This window comes from Lissotriton helveticus, chromosome 10 (genome assembly GCF_964261635.1).
Source record: "Lissotriton helveticus chromosome 10, aLisHel1.1, whole genome shotgun sequence".
Classification (NCBI taxonomy): Eukaryota; Metazoa; Chordata; class Amphibia; order Caudata; family Salamandridae; genus Lissotriton; species Lissotriton helveticus.
The window spans coordinates 1,077,507,918-1,077,520,907 of NC_136071.1; the positions used below are offsets into that span (position 1 = coordinate 1,077,507,918).

General features: G+C 44.8%; 1 protein-coding gene across 10 annotated transcripts in view; it reads right to left on the reverse strand.

Annotated features, from left to right (window-relative positions):
- Positions 1-12,990, reverse strand: part of PHF14 (PHD finger protein 14) — a 1,314,486-nt gene that overhangs the window by 412,327 nt on the left and 889,169 nt on the right. The gene's annotated exons all lie outside the window — the stretch shown is intronic.

Below are 12,990 nucleotides of genomic sequence, written 5' to 3' on the forward strand. Positions count from 1 at the left end.
TATAGGAAATCCGCAACATTCTATTGTGAATAACTTTGGCGCCGGTTGAGGAATCTGCCTGTAATTTTCCTTAAATTTGCCTCGCTGCGCTCCGCTCCTTCCCTGAAAGTTTGGGGGGATTCGTCAAGTGGGGGCCGAGATAAAAGGGGGGTCCCAAAACCTGTTTTCCCCATGTTCATTTCCATAGGGCTGTTGGACTCACTTTTAGCCCGAACGGCTGAATGGATTTCCACAAAACTTGGCAAAATTGTAGGGACTGGTAGCCCGATGTGCCTTTGCTATGTCTCAAGATATGTGCTCCAGTGGATTTTGAGTAATTTAGGTTCAAAAAAATATATATATCTGGGCGGAGCCTAACCACACATCTGATCTGATTGGCTGTCAGCACTTCATCCAAGAAGCGTTGGCAGCCATCTTGGGACCAATATACACGATAGCATCTCATTAAAAAGCATTGTAGTTAATAGAGGGTTTTAGGGCTTTAGTTACATTATACATCATGTGTTGATGGTACCATACTCATTTTAGGAATTGTGGTGTGTTCTAAGGTGATTTTACCATGTGAAAAAGCCTTCTGCTGTGATATCATGAATCATGTTTGAAAGAAAACTAATATCTCATGATTTTCCCACAGTGGTTTGGAAGGGGATCTATAAGCTAAACTGAAAGCATATTTTCTGTAAATTCACATTATCTTTCTCAGTCATGTGAGAATGAAGTCGGACATTCTCAGTAAAACATGTACATCCAACAAGGACAGAGACTGTCAGTTGATTCCTTTGTGTTCTACTGCAGCCTCCTTGAGTGTTCTAAAGAACAACTAGAGCGCTAACAGTCCTACTTATTACAAAGGCATAGCACACCTGAAGCCATCGTGATGGGAATAAAGTGGTAACTCTTAAAACATTTAATTTAAAAAGGAACAAAATGAGGAGGTATATTATGCCATAGAAAGTATTATTAGTGCTGCAGAAAGAAAAATTAGGGCACATTTTGAGTGACTTTTCAAATCCTCTTCTATTTCATTAAAAAATTCTGACATGCAGTCTCCCAAGATGGCCACCAGAGACAAAAGAGCCCAAATGTAGCCCAAATATCACCCAGATGTAGCCCAAGTATAGCCCAATGACAGAATGTCCCAGAGTGTTCTAAAGAACAACTAGAGCGCTAACAGTCCTACTTATTACCTGAAGCCATCTTGATTGGAATAAAGTGGTAACTCTTAAAACATTTGATTTAAAAAGGAAAAAATTGAGGGGGTATATTTTGCCATAGAAAGTATGATTAGTGCTGCAGAAAGAAAAATTAGGGCACATTTTGAGTGACTTCTCAAATCCTCTTCAATTTCATTAAACAATTCTGACATACAGTCTCCCAAGATGGCCACCAGAGACAAAAGAGCCTAAATGTAGCCCAAATATCACCCAGATGTAGCCCAAGTATAGCCCAATGACAGAATGTCCCAGAGTGTTCTAAAGAACAACTAGAGCGCTAACAGTCTTACTTATGACAAAAGTATGGCACACCAGAAGCCATCTTGATTGGAATGAAGTGGTAAGTCTGAAAACATTTAATTTAAAAAGGAACAAAATGAGGGGGTTCATTTTGCCATAGAAAGTATGATTAGTGCTTCAGAAAGGAAAATTAGGGATCATTTTGAGTGACTTCTCAAATCCTCTTCCATTTCATTAAAAAATTCTGACATGCAGACTGAAACATGCACTTTGAATACCAGCAGCAGACTTCCCTGGTGAGCAGTAGCTTTACTACAGTGATCTAATGAGCAACTAGAGTGCTAACATTCAGAATTTATGGCACATGTGTGACACATCTGAATGCCTTCTTGATGGAACCAAAGTAAACAAGTATTGAAAATGCAATAGATCTCGCCCTCGTTTAAGTTAAAGCCATTCTGTTTGTAATGAGGTGGCCTTTTAGCTTTGCTTTTATTAGTGTTTTTTAAACTTTCATGTACATAACATGCATCTGTATGCATATATGTATATGTATGCATGCATTTATATTTGTATTTATATAGATATACAGATTATATATGTTTATATATGTATGTATATATATATATATATATATATTACCTACTGGCGGTCGCCAGTAGGTATATATAGTTAGGATTTTTTCTCTATGGGATTTTTGAAAATTCTATGTCTAATAACTTTGCCGTTTGTGGACGGAATTGGCTGAAATTTTCAGGAAAATGGCACATTTTGTTTCTGAGCAGCCTTTGAAAATTTGGGGGGGGTTCGTCAAGGGGGGGCCGAGACGCGTTTTTCCCATGTTAATTTCCATAGGGCGGTTGGCCTCACTTTTAGCCCGAACGGCTGAATGGATTTGCAAAATTGTAGGGACTGGTAGCCCGATGTGCCTTTTGTAGGTCTCAATATATGTGCTCCAGTGGATTTTGAGAAATTAACGTTTAAAAAAAGATATATATCTGTAAGCGCGGACCGGGCAGCGGCCTAGGACGCGTACTTTTCGCGCAACGGAGCTTTGTGAAGCGAAGCTGATTGGTTCTCCGGCGTCTGTCAACATTCCAAACAGTCCGTAGTGGCCGCAAACAGTCCTTAGTGGCCGCCATCTTGTCTCTCGGTAGGATCGAGAGACAAGAGGAGGCCAAAGCGAAGGGGCAAATGACCATAAGGGGGAATAGTAGATCCTCGCTGACCCCCTAGGTTTGATGTGGAGGTTTTAAAAGGGCCCCGCGGGGCAAAAAAAAAAAATTATAATAATAATCTTACGGCTGAATGGATTTGCACGAAACTTGGCAAAATTGTAGGGACTGGTAGCCCGATGTGCCTTTGCTAGGTCTCAATATATGTGCTTCAGTGGATTTTGAGAAATTAACGTTCAAAAAAAGATATATATCTGTAACAGCGCTCCGCTTCGCGGAGATAAAATTATATCTGTATTACCTAGCTGTTGCTAACACCAGTTAGCGACGGCTAGTAGGAGATAGCGACCATCTTGGGCCCCACTTTGCATGTGAGTGATATTTATCACTAATGACATGCAAAGTGGGCATGCCAAGATGTTAGCGACTGGAAACAGTCGCTAACATCGCTATCTCCTATTATCAACTTTTGGAAATATTCGAGATAAGCGCGAATATCTCCAAAAAGTAACAGCTGCCCTGAGCAGTTCTTAGCCATGTTATCCTATGGGAGGTGGATAACATGGCTAAGAGGATTAGCTCGGTAATGCATGAATATCGCTGAGTTTTCAGCGATATTAATGCATTGCGGTCGGTTTTTATCGTATTTGCGATAAACTTTGATAATAGCAAGGTTTATCTGCGATAATTTCTGACGGTAAAAAAATCTTTGCAATGCATCGTTAGGGATAAATATCGCTTAACTTTGGTAATATGCCCCAACGTCTGTTAACGTTCGATTCGAAGGAAATCAGGAAGTGTTGAAAAACATTGTCTGCGCCATCTTGTCTTTTTTCAAATGCTACACTTTTGTCGTGCACGGCAGCCATTTTAGATGCCTTGACCAGACCCACTCTGTGCACGCTGTCGATCCTTAGCATGGCTCCCCACCCTCGCAAGCATCTCCCCCAGGCAGTGGTCACCCCCGCTCTCTGTCTTATGCATGGGTAATAAACCTCCCCCCATCTGCGCTGCTCTTTCCTGAGAATCACACCCTGTGCCCGCCCGACACCTCCCTTTCGCTCTATTCACTACTGCACCCTCTGACACTCCTTTTCCTCTGTGTCCGATTGTCCAGGCTGGTCCTAGGGTATCAGCTAGCCCTGCAGATGTAGTTTATGGCCACAGCTGTAAAGATTCACCCCTCTTCAAAGGAGTTATAGTAGATCAAGGCCCACACTCGATGAGATCCGTCACAGCAGAAGCGTTGCTATTATCTGAAAACCATCCTGTATTGTGATTGGGGAGGGGACCGAGCGTGAAGCGGAAGATTCCAGGGATGACTCTTTGTACATCAAAGTTTTTACAATTATGTGTCACATTAAAAATATATAGCACTCCGACAAAGTAGTAAGATTATAAAACTTTAATAATTTATAAATATATACAAGAAAACAAAAATAGTAATAACATATAAACATTTTTAGGGAAAAACAACGAAGTAGCGGTCGGCTGTGCGAATAGTCCCAACGCAGCACAACGTCCAGATTTCCGGCGTGGGGCGGGTCATCAGTAGCAAACTGTTGTGCGAATAGTTCCAAGGCAGCAGAACGCGCTGAAATCTAGATGACACGAAAGTGATGTCTAGTAAGTTGCCACCCAGCAAATAACGGCGTGGGGCGTCGCGGGGGGTGGGTCTTCAGTAGCAAACTGTTGTGCGAATAGTTCCAAGGCAGCAGAACGATGGCACCAAGGTGATGTCCAGTAAGTTGCCGCACTGGTTTTGGTATCCTACAATGCTGCTCCGAATAACGGCGTGGGGCGCCCCGGGGGAGGCGGCGTGAACGGGCCTCTCCAGGTGGAGTGTCATCTGTTGTAGTGGGGCGCCCCTTTACCGTTTCAGTTGCCATTCCGTCCGTTTTTGGTCCACTGTGTCAAAAGCCGCAATTCAGCTGAGTTGCGCCCACTCTTGCGGTGCAGCGATAGGCGGCTGTCACAGGACTCTCAAAATGGCGGCAGGCTCTTTCCTTTTTGGGCCTGGTCCACTGAAATGGCCCTGGGACACCTTGGAAATCGGATGCTTGTCTGCTAGGTCTTGGACCCCATTCTCGAAAGCGTCCCCTCCGCCTTGAGAATTCATCAAAAGTTTTGGGGGCCCCGACTCCTGCAGGCTTCTGGTGGGGAGCGGCTGCCATGATTGCTCGCGGAATGACTACGACGGAGCTACGAGATGGTGGTGCTCTCATGCTGACGCCAGCTTCAGTCTGAAACATCCAGAAACAAGGTGGGGCTTTCATCGTTTGGAAAAAAAAAAAGTTTTCATCCAATGAAAAGTGTTGTTTTTAGGTCACATGATCAAGCCTTCCATCATTAGGAAACCAAAAGTAAAATGAACCAATGAAAAGTTTTATAAACAAGTCACATGACCTGTTATGCGGCATAGGGTATAAAATGCGGAGAAAATACGTTGGCACGTGAGGCGGCGTCAGTAGCGGACCGATGTGCGAATAGGCCGAAGGCAACACAGCGCGCCAAGATCCGGATGGCACCGAGGTGGTGTCCAGCAAGTTGCAGCACTGGTGTGGCCATCCTACAATGTTGAAAGTCGGCGTGGGGCGCCCCGTTGGCCTGTGAGTTTGCGTCAGTAGCGGACCGATGTGCGAATAGGCCGAAGGCAGCACAACGCGCCAAGATCCGGATGGCACCGAGGTGGTGTCTAGTAAGTTGCCGCACTGGTGTGGCCATCCTACAATGCTGAAAGTCGGCGTGGGGCGCCCTGTTGGCCTGTGAGATGGTGTCAGTAGCGGACTGATGTGCGAATGGGGCCAAAGGCAGCGCAACAATATTTTCTGACTGACACCACAAGGCGCTGAGATGCCAAGATCCGGATGGCACCGAGGTGATGTCTAAGTTGCGGACTGATGTGCGAATGGGGCCAAAGGTAGCGTAACAATATTTTCTGTATGGAAGATACCACTAGGCGTTGAGATGCCAAGATTCGGATGGCACCGAGGTGATGTCTAGCAAGTTGCTGCACTGGTGTGGTCATCCTACAATGCTGAAACTCGGCGTGGGTCGCCCCATTAGCCTGTGAGATGGCGTCAGTAGCGGACCGATGTGCGAATAGGCCGAAGGCAGCACAACGCGCCAAGATCCGGATGTCACAGTGGTGGTTTCATAGTTGAGAGGCACTTCATCTGCAATGGGGCGCCGAGATCCGGATGGCACCGAGGTGATGTCTAGCAAGTTGCTGTACTGGTGTGGTCATCCTACAATGCTGAAAGTCGGCGTGGGGCGCCCCATTAGCCTGTGAGATGGCGTCAGTAGCGGACTGATGTGCGAATGGGGCCAAAGGCAGCACAACGCGCCAAGATCCGGATGGCACCGAGGTGGTGTCCAGCAACTTGCCGCACTGGTGTGGCCATCCTACAATGCTGCGCCGAAAGTCGGCGTGGGGCGCCCCGTTGGCCTGTGAGTTCGCGTCAGTCAGTGGGGGCTGTTTGAGGATCTGACTGCATTGGAAAGCAATGTGATGCTGTGCGTCGCCCCCAAGATGGAGGTTCCTCGGCTGCAGTGGGGCGCCCCTTGGTGTTTCACTCGCTATGCAGCTGAGTTGCGTGCGCACTTGTGGCGAATAGGCCGAAGGCAGCACAACGCGCCGAGATCTGGATGGCACCGAGGTGGTGTCCAGCAATTTGCCGCACTGGTGTGGCCATCCTACAATGCTGCGCCGAAAGTCGGCGTGGGGTGCCCCGTTGGCCTGTGAGGTGGCGTCAGTAGCGGACCGATGTGTGAATAGGCCGGAACCAGCACAAGGCGCCAAGATCCGGATGGCACCGAGGTGGTGTCATAGTTGAGAGTTCTGAGCAGCGCTTGTAACACTGTCTGAAGCTTATTTGCACCTGCTGCAGCTTCACTATTGCCCTGGTGTGGCCTAAGATCGCCCATGACATAGGCGGCCACCTCCCGGGGTCCGGCGGAACTTTTTTCCTTTTCCTTTCTGCATCTTGTCCCAAATTCGTTTGACCTGAAGACACGACCAGGTCCCTGAATGTGTGCAGGGGGACGCTATTGATTGAATCAAAATGGCGGCTTCACACAAAGCTGACTCAAGCGTTTTCTGGTGGTTTCATAGTTGAGAGGCACTTCATCTGCAGTGGGGCGCCGAGATCCGGATGGCACCGAGGTGATGTCTAGCAAGTTGCTGCACTGGTGTGGTCATCCTACAATGCTGAAACTCGGCGTGGGTCGCCCCATTAGCCTGTGAGATGGCGTCAGTAGCGGACCGATGTGCGAATAGGCCGAAGGCAGCACAACGCGCCAAGATCCGGATGTCACAGTGGTGGTTTCATAGTTGAGAGGCACTTCATCTGCAGTGGGGCGCCGAGATCCGGATGGCACCGAGGTGATGTCTAGCAAGTTGCTGTACTGGTGTGGTCATCCTACAATGCTGAAAGTCGGCGTGGGGCGCCCCATTAGCCTGTGAGATGGCGTCAGTAGCGGACTGATGTGCGAATGGGGCCAAAGGCAGCACAACGCGCCGAGATCTGGATGGCACCGAGGTGGTGTCCAGCAATTTGCCGCACTGGTGTGGCCATCCTAAAATGCTGCGCCGAAAGTCGGCGTGGGGTGCCCCGTTGGCCTGTGAGGTGGCGTCAGTAGCGGACCGATGTGTGAATAGGCCGGAACCAGCACAAGGCGCCAAGATCCGGATGGCACCGAGGTGGTGTCATAGTTGAGAGTTCTGAGCAGCGCTTGTAACACTGTCTGAAGCTTATTTGCACCTGCTGCAGCTTCACTATTGCCCTGGTGTGGCCTAAGATCGCCCATGACATAGGCGGCCACCTCCCGGGGTCCGGCGGAACTTTTTTCCTTTTCCTTTGTGCATCTTGTCCCACAATCCGTTTGACCTGAAGACACGACCAGGTCCCTGAATGTGTGCAGGGGGACGCTATTGATTGAATCAAAATGGCGGCTTCACACAAAGCTGACTCAAGCGTTGCTGCTGATGCTATACAGAGAAAAACTGGTTTTCAGTTTGTACATTCTTCAGGATTTTTCCATCCAAGGCTGGTTGAGAGTTTGTATAACAATGGCTTCAGATTTTCAACATACTACTCTTCAACATTCTTCCTAAATGTAACAATGTGAGACTCACTAGGAGAACGGTGTAGTGAGGGCCACAAACGGCTGTTTGTCTTTCCTTTCAAAATGCTGCCAACAATATTTTCGGAATGGAAGACAACACAAGGCGCTGAGATTCGGTTGGCACCGAGGTGGTGTCCAGCAAGTTGCCGCACTGGTGTGGCCATCCTACAATGCTGCGCCGAAAGTCGGCGTGGGGTGCCCGAAGGGGGGGGGGGAGGCGGCGCAAACGAGCCTCTCCCGCTTCTCCATGTGGAGGCAGTTCATCTGCAGTGGGGCGCCGAGATCCGGATGGCACCGAGGTGGTGTCTAGCAAGTTGCCGCACTGGTGTGGCCATCCTACAATGCTGCGCCGAAAGACGGCGTGGGGTGCCCGAAGGAAGTGTCCTTATCCAGGGCATTATCGCTGTATCATGTCCTCCACTAAAATGGCCCTGGGACACCTTAGAACTCGGACGCTCGATTTTTTTTTCCTTTCCTGTACATGCAAAAAAAGGTAAATGCCCGGTACGTTACACGCTTCATCTGCCACGATGAACTCTCCAGAGGAACCGAAAAAAAATATAGTTGTGGTAACTATACCATGCATCGTCATATGGAGAGGTGGCACCAATTAATTATAGTGCTGCATAAAAGAGAGATTTGGAGGAGAACCCCTGACCTGCTAGTACATTCATCAAAGAAGTGGCACTGAGAGCTTCAGAGGCAAGGGAAACGGTCCCAAATTTTTAGAAGAACTTTGGAAAGATTAAAATGACATGTTTAGATTGTGGCAAATTAATTTCATGTGGACAGATGAGTGTTACTCTAATAAATACAGCATATGAACATCATCATAGTCGATGGTTGGTAGAGACATTTTGACTATATCCTGGACCTGCCCGTCCTCGCCCAAAATGGCGCCGGAATAAATGGGACTCGTAACTCCTTGTTGTGTACTGGTTGCAGAACCTTGAAATCACGAGATACGTATGCAGTTTTGAAGCACATGGCGGGCGGGGACGAGAATTGATTGAATATTTCGACATCCCTATTGATATTAAGTTCTGATGTGTTATTGATTACTGTACTGTTGAAAGTTCGAATTAACGTCACCCATGGTACTTGCCCGCAAATGTATATCTAGATAATTTTATTGTAACTGGCCCTGTCGTATTTTAATTATAAAATGTACGTCCACCGATTCCGTAACTGTTAGACACCTTAGTTCTTGCAACCTAATGGCCCGCCCGTTACGTTCCTCTACAGTGTAAATGTCTACTCATCACATACGATTACAGTTTGTTCCGTGGCCGGCCCACGTGGTTATAGGCTCGTATTTGTATAATGAAATTTTCACAATAAAGGTTTTTAAAAGAAAACATGGTAGTAGTATATACATTGGTAAAGTTTGTAATAATAGTCACTGTTTTAGAATCATTAAAAGGCAAGTGAAATAAAGAAGACCAATTACATGAAGGGTAAAAGGTATAATACGAAGGAACGCAGTAAAGATAAATGGTCAAGGGCTGTTGTGTTTTCTATTCCTGCAACATAAAGTGATCGATAAGAATCTCATATTCAGGCGTATCGGCGACTAAGACAGCAGGTCGACCCTCTTTTGCTCAACGGCTCCATCATGGGACGAAGAAACGCTCTTTTTCTCGAAAAAAGAATATATTTTACTTGCAGGACAGTTGTAGAATTTCCGGGAAAGTACATTAGTCTGGAACATTATAACATATATTTAAGAAAAAATAATGTTCGGAAGTAATGAAAAGCGTAATTTTTAGGTCATATGACCAAGCCTTTCATCATTACAATAAGAAAAGTAAAATGAACCAATGAAAAGTTTTATTAACAAGTCACATGACTTGTTATGCTTACGTTACGCGCTGCGCGCCCCGGATGACTTCCGGATGCGCTAACGCGGCGCGTCATATGACGCATTACGCGACAACGCAGGTCCAGAATATAGTCAAAATGTCTCCACCAACCAGCGGTCGGAACACAACCCCTTTCAGCAGGCTAAATAGTTCTGTTAAATGAGAACAGAAGGGACAGGCAACAAGAACCATCAGTCAAAGAGGGGAGGGCTAGTTCTTCTCTACCGGGTTACATTGGGGCGCTACCGGAACTGATCGAATTGGTAGTCTACAGTGTTTCTGGATGTTTCAGACTGAAGCTGGGGTTAGCATGAGAGCAGCATCATTTCGTAGCTCCGTCGTGGCCATTCCGCAACCAATCATGGCAGCCGCTCTTTATCGTTATTTTGGGCGGGGTGGGTGGCGGAGCCGAGCTGTTTTGCAGCCATCATTGTGTGGAGTTCAGTTCATCTCACTAGTTTTGTATTTGTCATGAGGGGTTGTTCCTAATGTTTCTATTTTAGCGAGGTCAAAAAGAGATCCCATTAGTGGCCTACTGATTTTGCTCGATTCCTTTTCTTTTTTTTACACGATTTTTCGTTATCTGCAAAGACTAAACAGAGTATTGCGACTCTGTGTTTGTTTGTAAATAGAGAATGAACCAAAGAGAACTAATTCTAAAACAGTAAATACTTGGATAACAATCAATCAAATGGAGAGAGAAGCAGGCACGACGGATTACAACGGGGGCAAAGGCCTGCGTTAACTACCTTTCACTATCTGCAAAGAGAGAGTACTCCTAATAGAAATGAGGGGGGGGGGTACCATTCAAAGCAGATCAGTGTGCATAAACACGAAAATGTTTTCACTTACCACGTACTTGACATTCGACAGCTTATGATATTTGCTATTAAAAAACCATTGAAATTCACTGAAAAAACCATAGGTTATAGACCATATATAGTTAGGAATTAGCATTTACAAAACCTTGAAAATTCACTGAAAAAACCATAGGTTATAGACCATATATAGTTAGGAATTAGCATTTAAAAAACCTTATTTTACTCACACAAAACCATTGAAATTCCATATATAGTTAGTTGCACTAACTATATATTGCGCACCCGCAATCCACTGCTGATCATGTCACATATTACATCATTCATGACATGGTCAGTGACATCACTGATGACATCACTGATGACATCTCAAATGACATCACTGATGACATCACTGATGACATCTCATTTGACATCAATGACCACATCACTGATGATATTATTCATGTGACAATACAATGCATCTCTTCACATTTTAATATAACCTCTGTTTCACCCAGTGTTAAAAACAGAGTATAATTTTTGAAACCATTGACACACCAATACTAGTTACTACATACGTACTCACTGATTCCTACGTCTACACACACATTCACTCATTCACCCATACAATCATTCATACATACAATCACTCATGTTTACAACACAATCATATGCACTCATACACCTATACAGACACTCACACTCTGCCACTCATCCATGGAGTTACTCACACACCTAGTCAGTCCTGTAAAGAATCAATCACACTTCCATTTTCTACTCTATACAGTTAAACATAGAGCACCTTACGTTTTCAACCATATACTAACACATACTTACTCTCTTATACAATCATTGATACAAGTACACATTGATCTGTACAGAGTCACACACCTCCCATCCAGCCACACACACACTCAGTCTCCCATGCAAATACTTGGGCAATCAATCAATAACCCATATAGTTACTCATATAGCTACTGATCAACACATGCAGCAGTTTACAGAACAACAGACATAATGATGCACAAATTAAGACAGTTTAGTCACTAACCCATGCACTCAGTGAGACACATTTAATCACTCACTCATACATTCAGTCATGCACCTACTAAATCCTTCGTCCAGACACTTATACATCCACTCATTCTTCAATATGTAAGACATATTTTAACTTTACAGAAACATAGTCACTGGATGTTGTCATCAGTGATGTCATCAGTGATGTCATTTGAGATGTCATCAGTGATGTCATCAGTGATGTCACTGACCATGTCATGAATGATGTAATATGTGACATGATCAGCAGTGGATTGCGGGTGCGCAATATATAGTTAGTGCAACTAACTATATATGGAATTTCAATGGTTTTGTGTGAGTAAAATAAGGTTTTTTAAATGCTAATTCCTAACTATATATGGTCTATAACCTATGGTTTTTTCAGTGAATATATATATACATACACATACATATATATAAATGCATATGCATATATATATGTGTATATGTGTGCGTGTAGAGAGAGGTAGAGAGGTAGAGGTGTAGAGGTAGAGAGGTAGCGGTAGAGAGGTAGAGACTAGTAGAGAGAGAGAAGTAGAGAGAGGTAGAGAGTAGAGAGTGAGTAATAGAGAGTAGAGAGTGAGTAGTAGAGAGCAGTAGAGAGAGTAGCAGAGAGTGAGTAGTAGAGAGTAGTAGAGTGAATAGTAGAGAGTAGTAGAGAGTGAGTAGTAGAGAGTAGTAGAGAGTAAGTAGTAGAGTGAGTAGTAGAGAGCAATAGAGTGAGTAGTAGAAAGTAGTAAAGAGTGAGTAGTAGAGAGTAGTAGAGAGTGAGTAGTAGAGTGAATAGTAGAGAGTAGTAGAGAGTGAGTAGCAGAGAGAGACAATAGTAGAGAGTGAGTAGTAGAGACTAGTAGAGAGAGAGTAGTAGAGAGTGAGTAGTAGAGAGTAGTAGAGAGTGAGTAGTAGAGAGAGTAGTAGAGAGTGAGTAGTAGAGTAGTAGAGAGTGAGTAGTAGAGAATGAGTAGTAGAGAGCGAGTAGTAGAAAGCGAGTAGTAGAGAGTGAGTAGTAGAGAGTGAGTAGTAGAGAGTGAGTAGTAGAGAGTGAGTAGTAGAGAGTAGTAGATAGTGAGTAGTAGGGAGTGAGTAGTAGGGAGTGAGTAGTAGGGAGTGAGTAGTAGGGAGTGAGTAGAGAGAGAGAGTAGTAGAGAATGAGTAGTAGAGAGTGAGTATTTGAGAGTAGTGGAGTAGGAGAGAGTAAGTAGTAGAGAGTAGTGGAGAATATTCCAAAGTTTGGCACAGCACCACTTGCACAATAAGTCCAATCAAATCATATCACTTAGAGTCCTTATTGAAGTGCTGAATCTTGGTGTATATTCAAATGCTTTTATTTTCCTTAAGTTTATGTACCACAGCCAGCCGAAACGTTTCGTTCTGTACAACAGAACTTCTTCAGGGCGTTCTTATTTCCTTCAAGTTATGTCGGTATCCTGTTGTTATATAACTAGATATTTCTTCCAAATGTTAGACGAGACGTAAGTACATTCTTATTCAAAGTGACTAGGTATCAATTTTACCC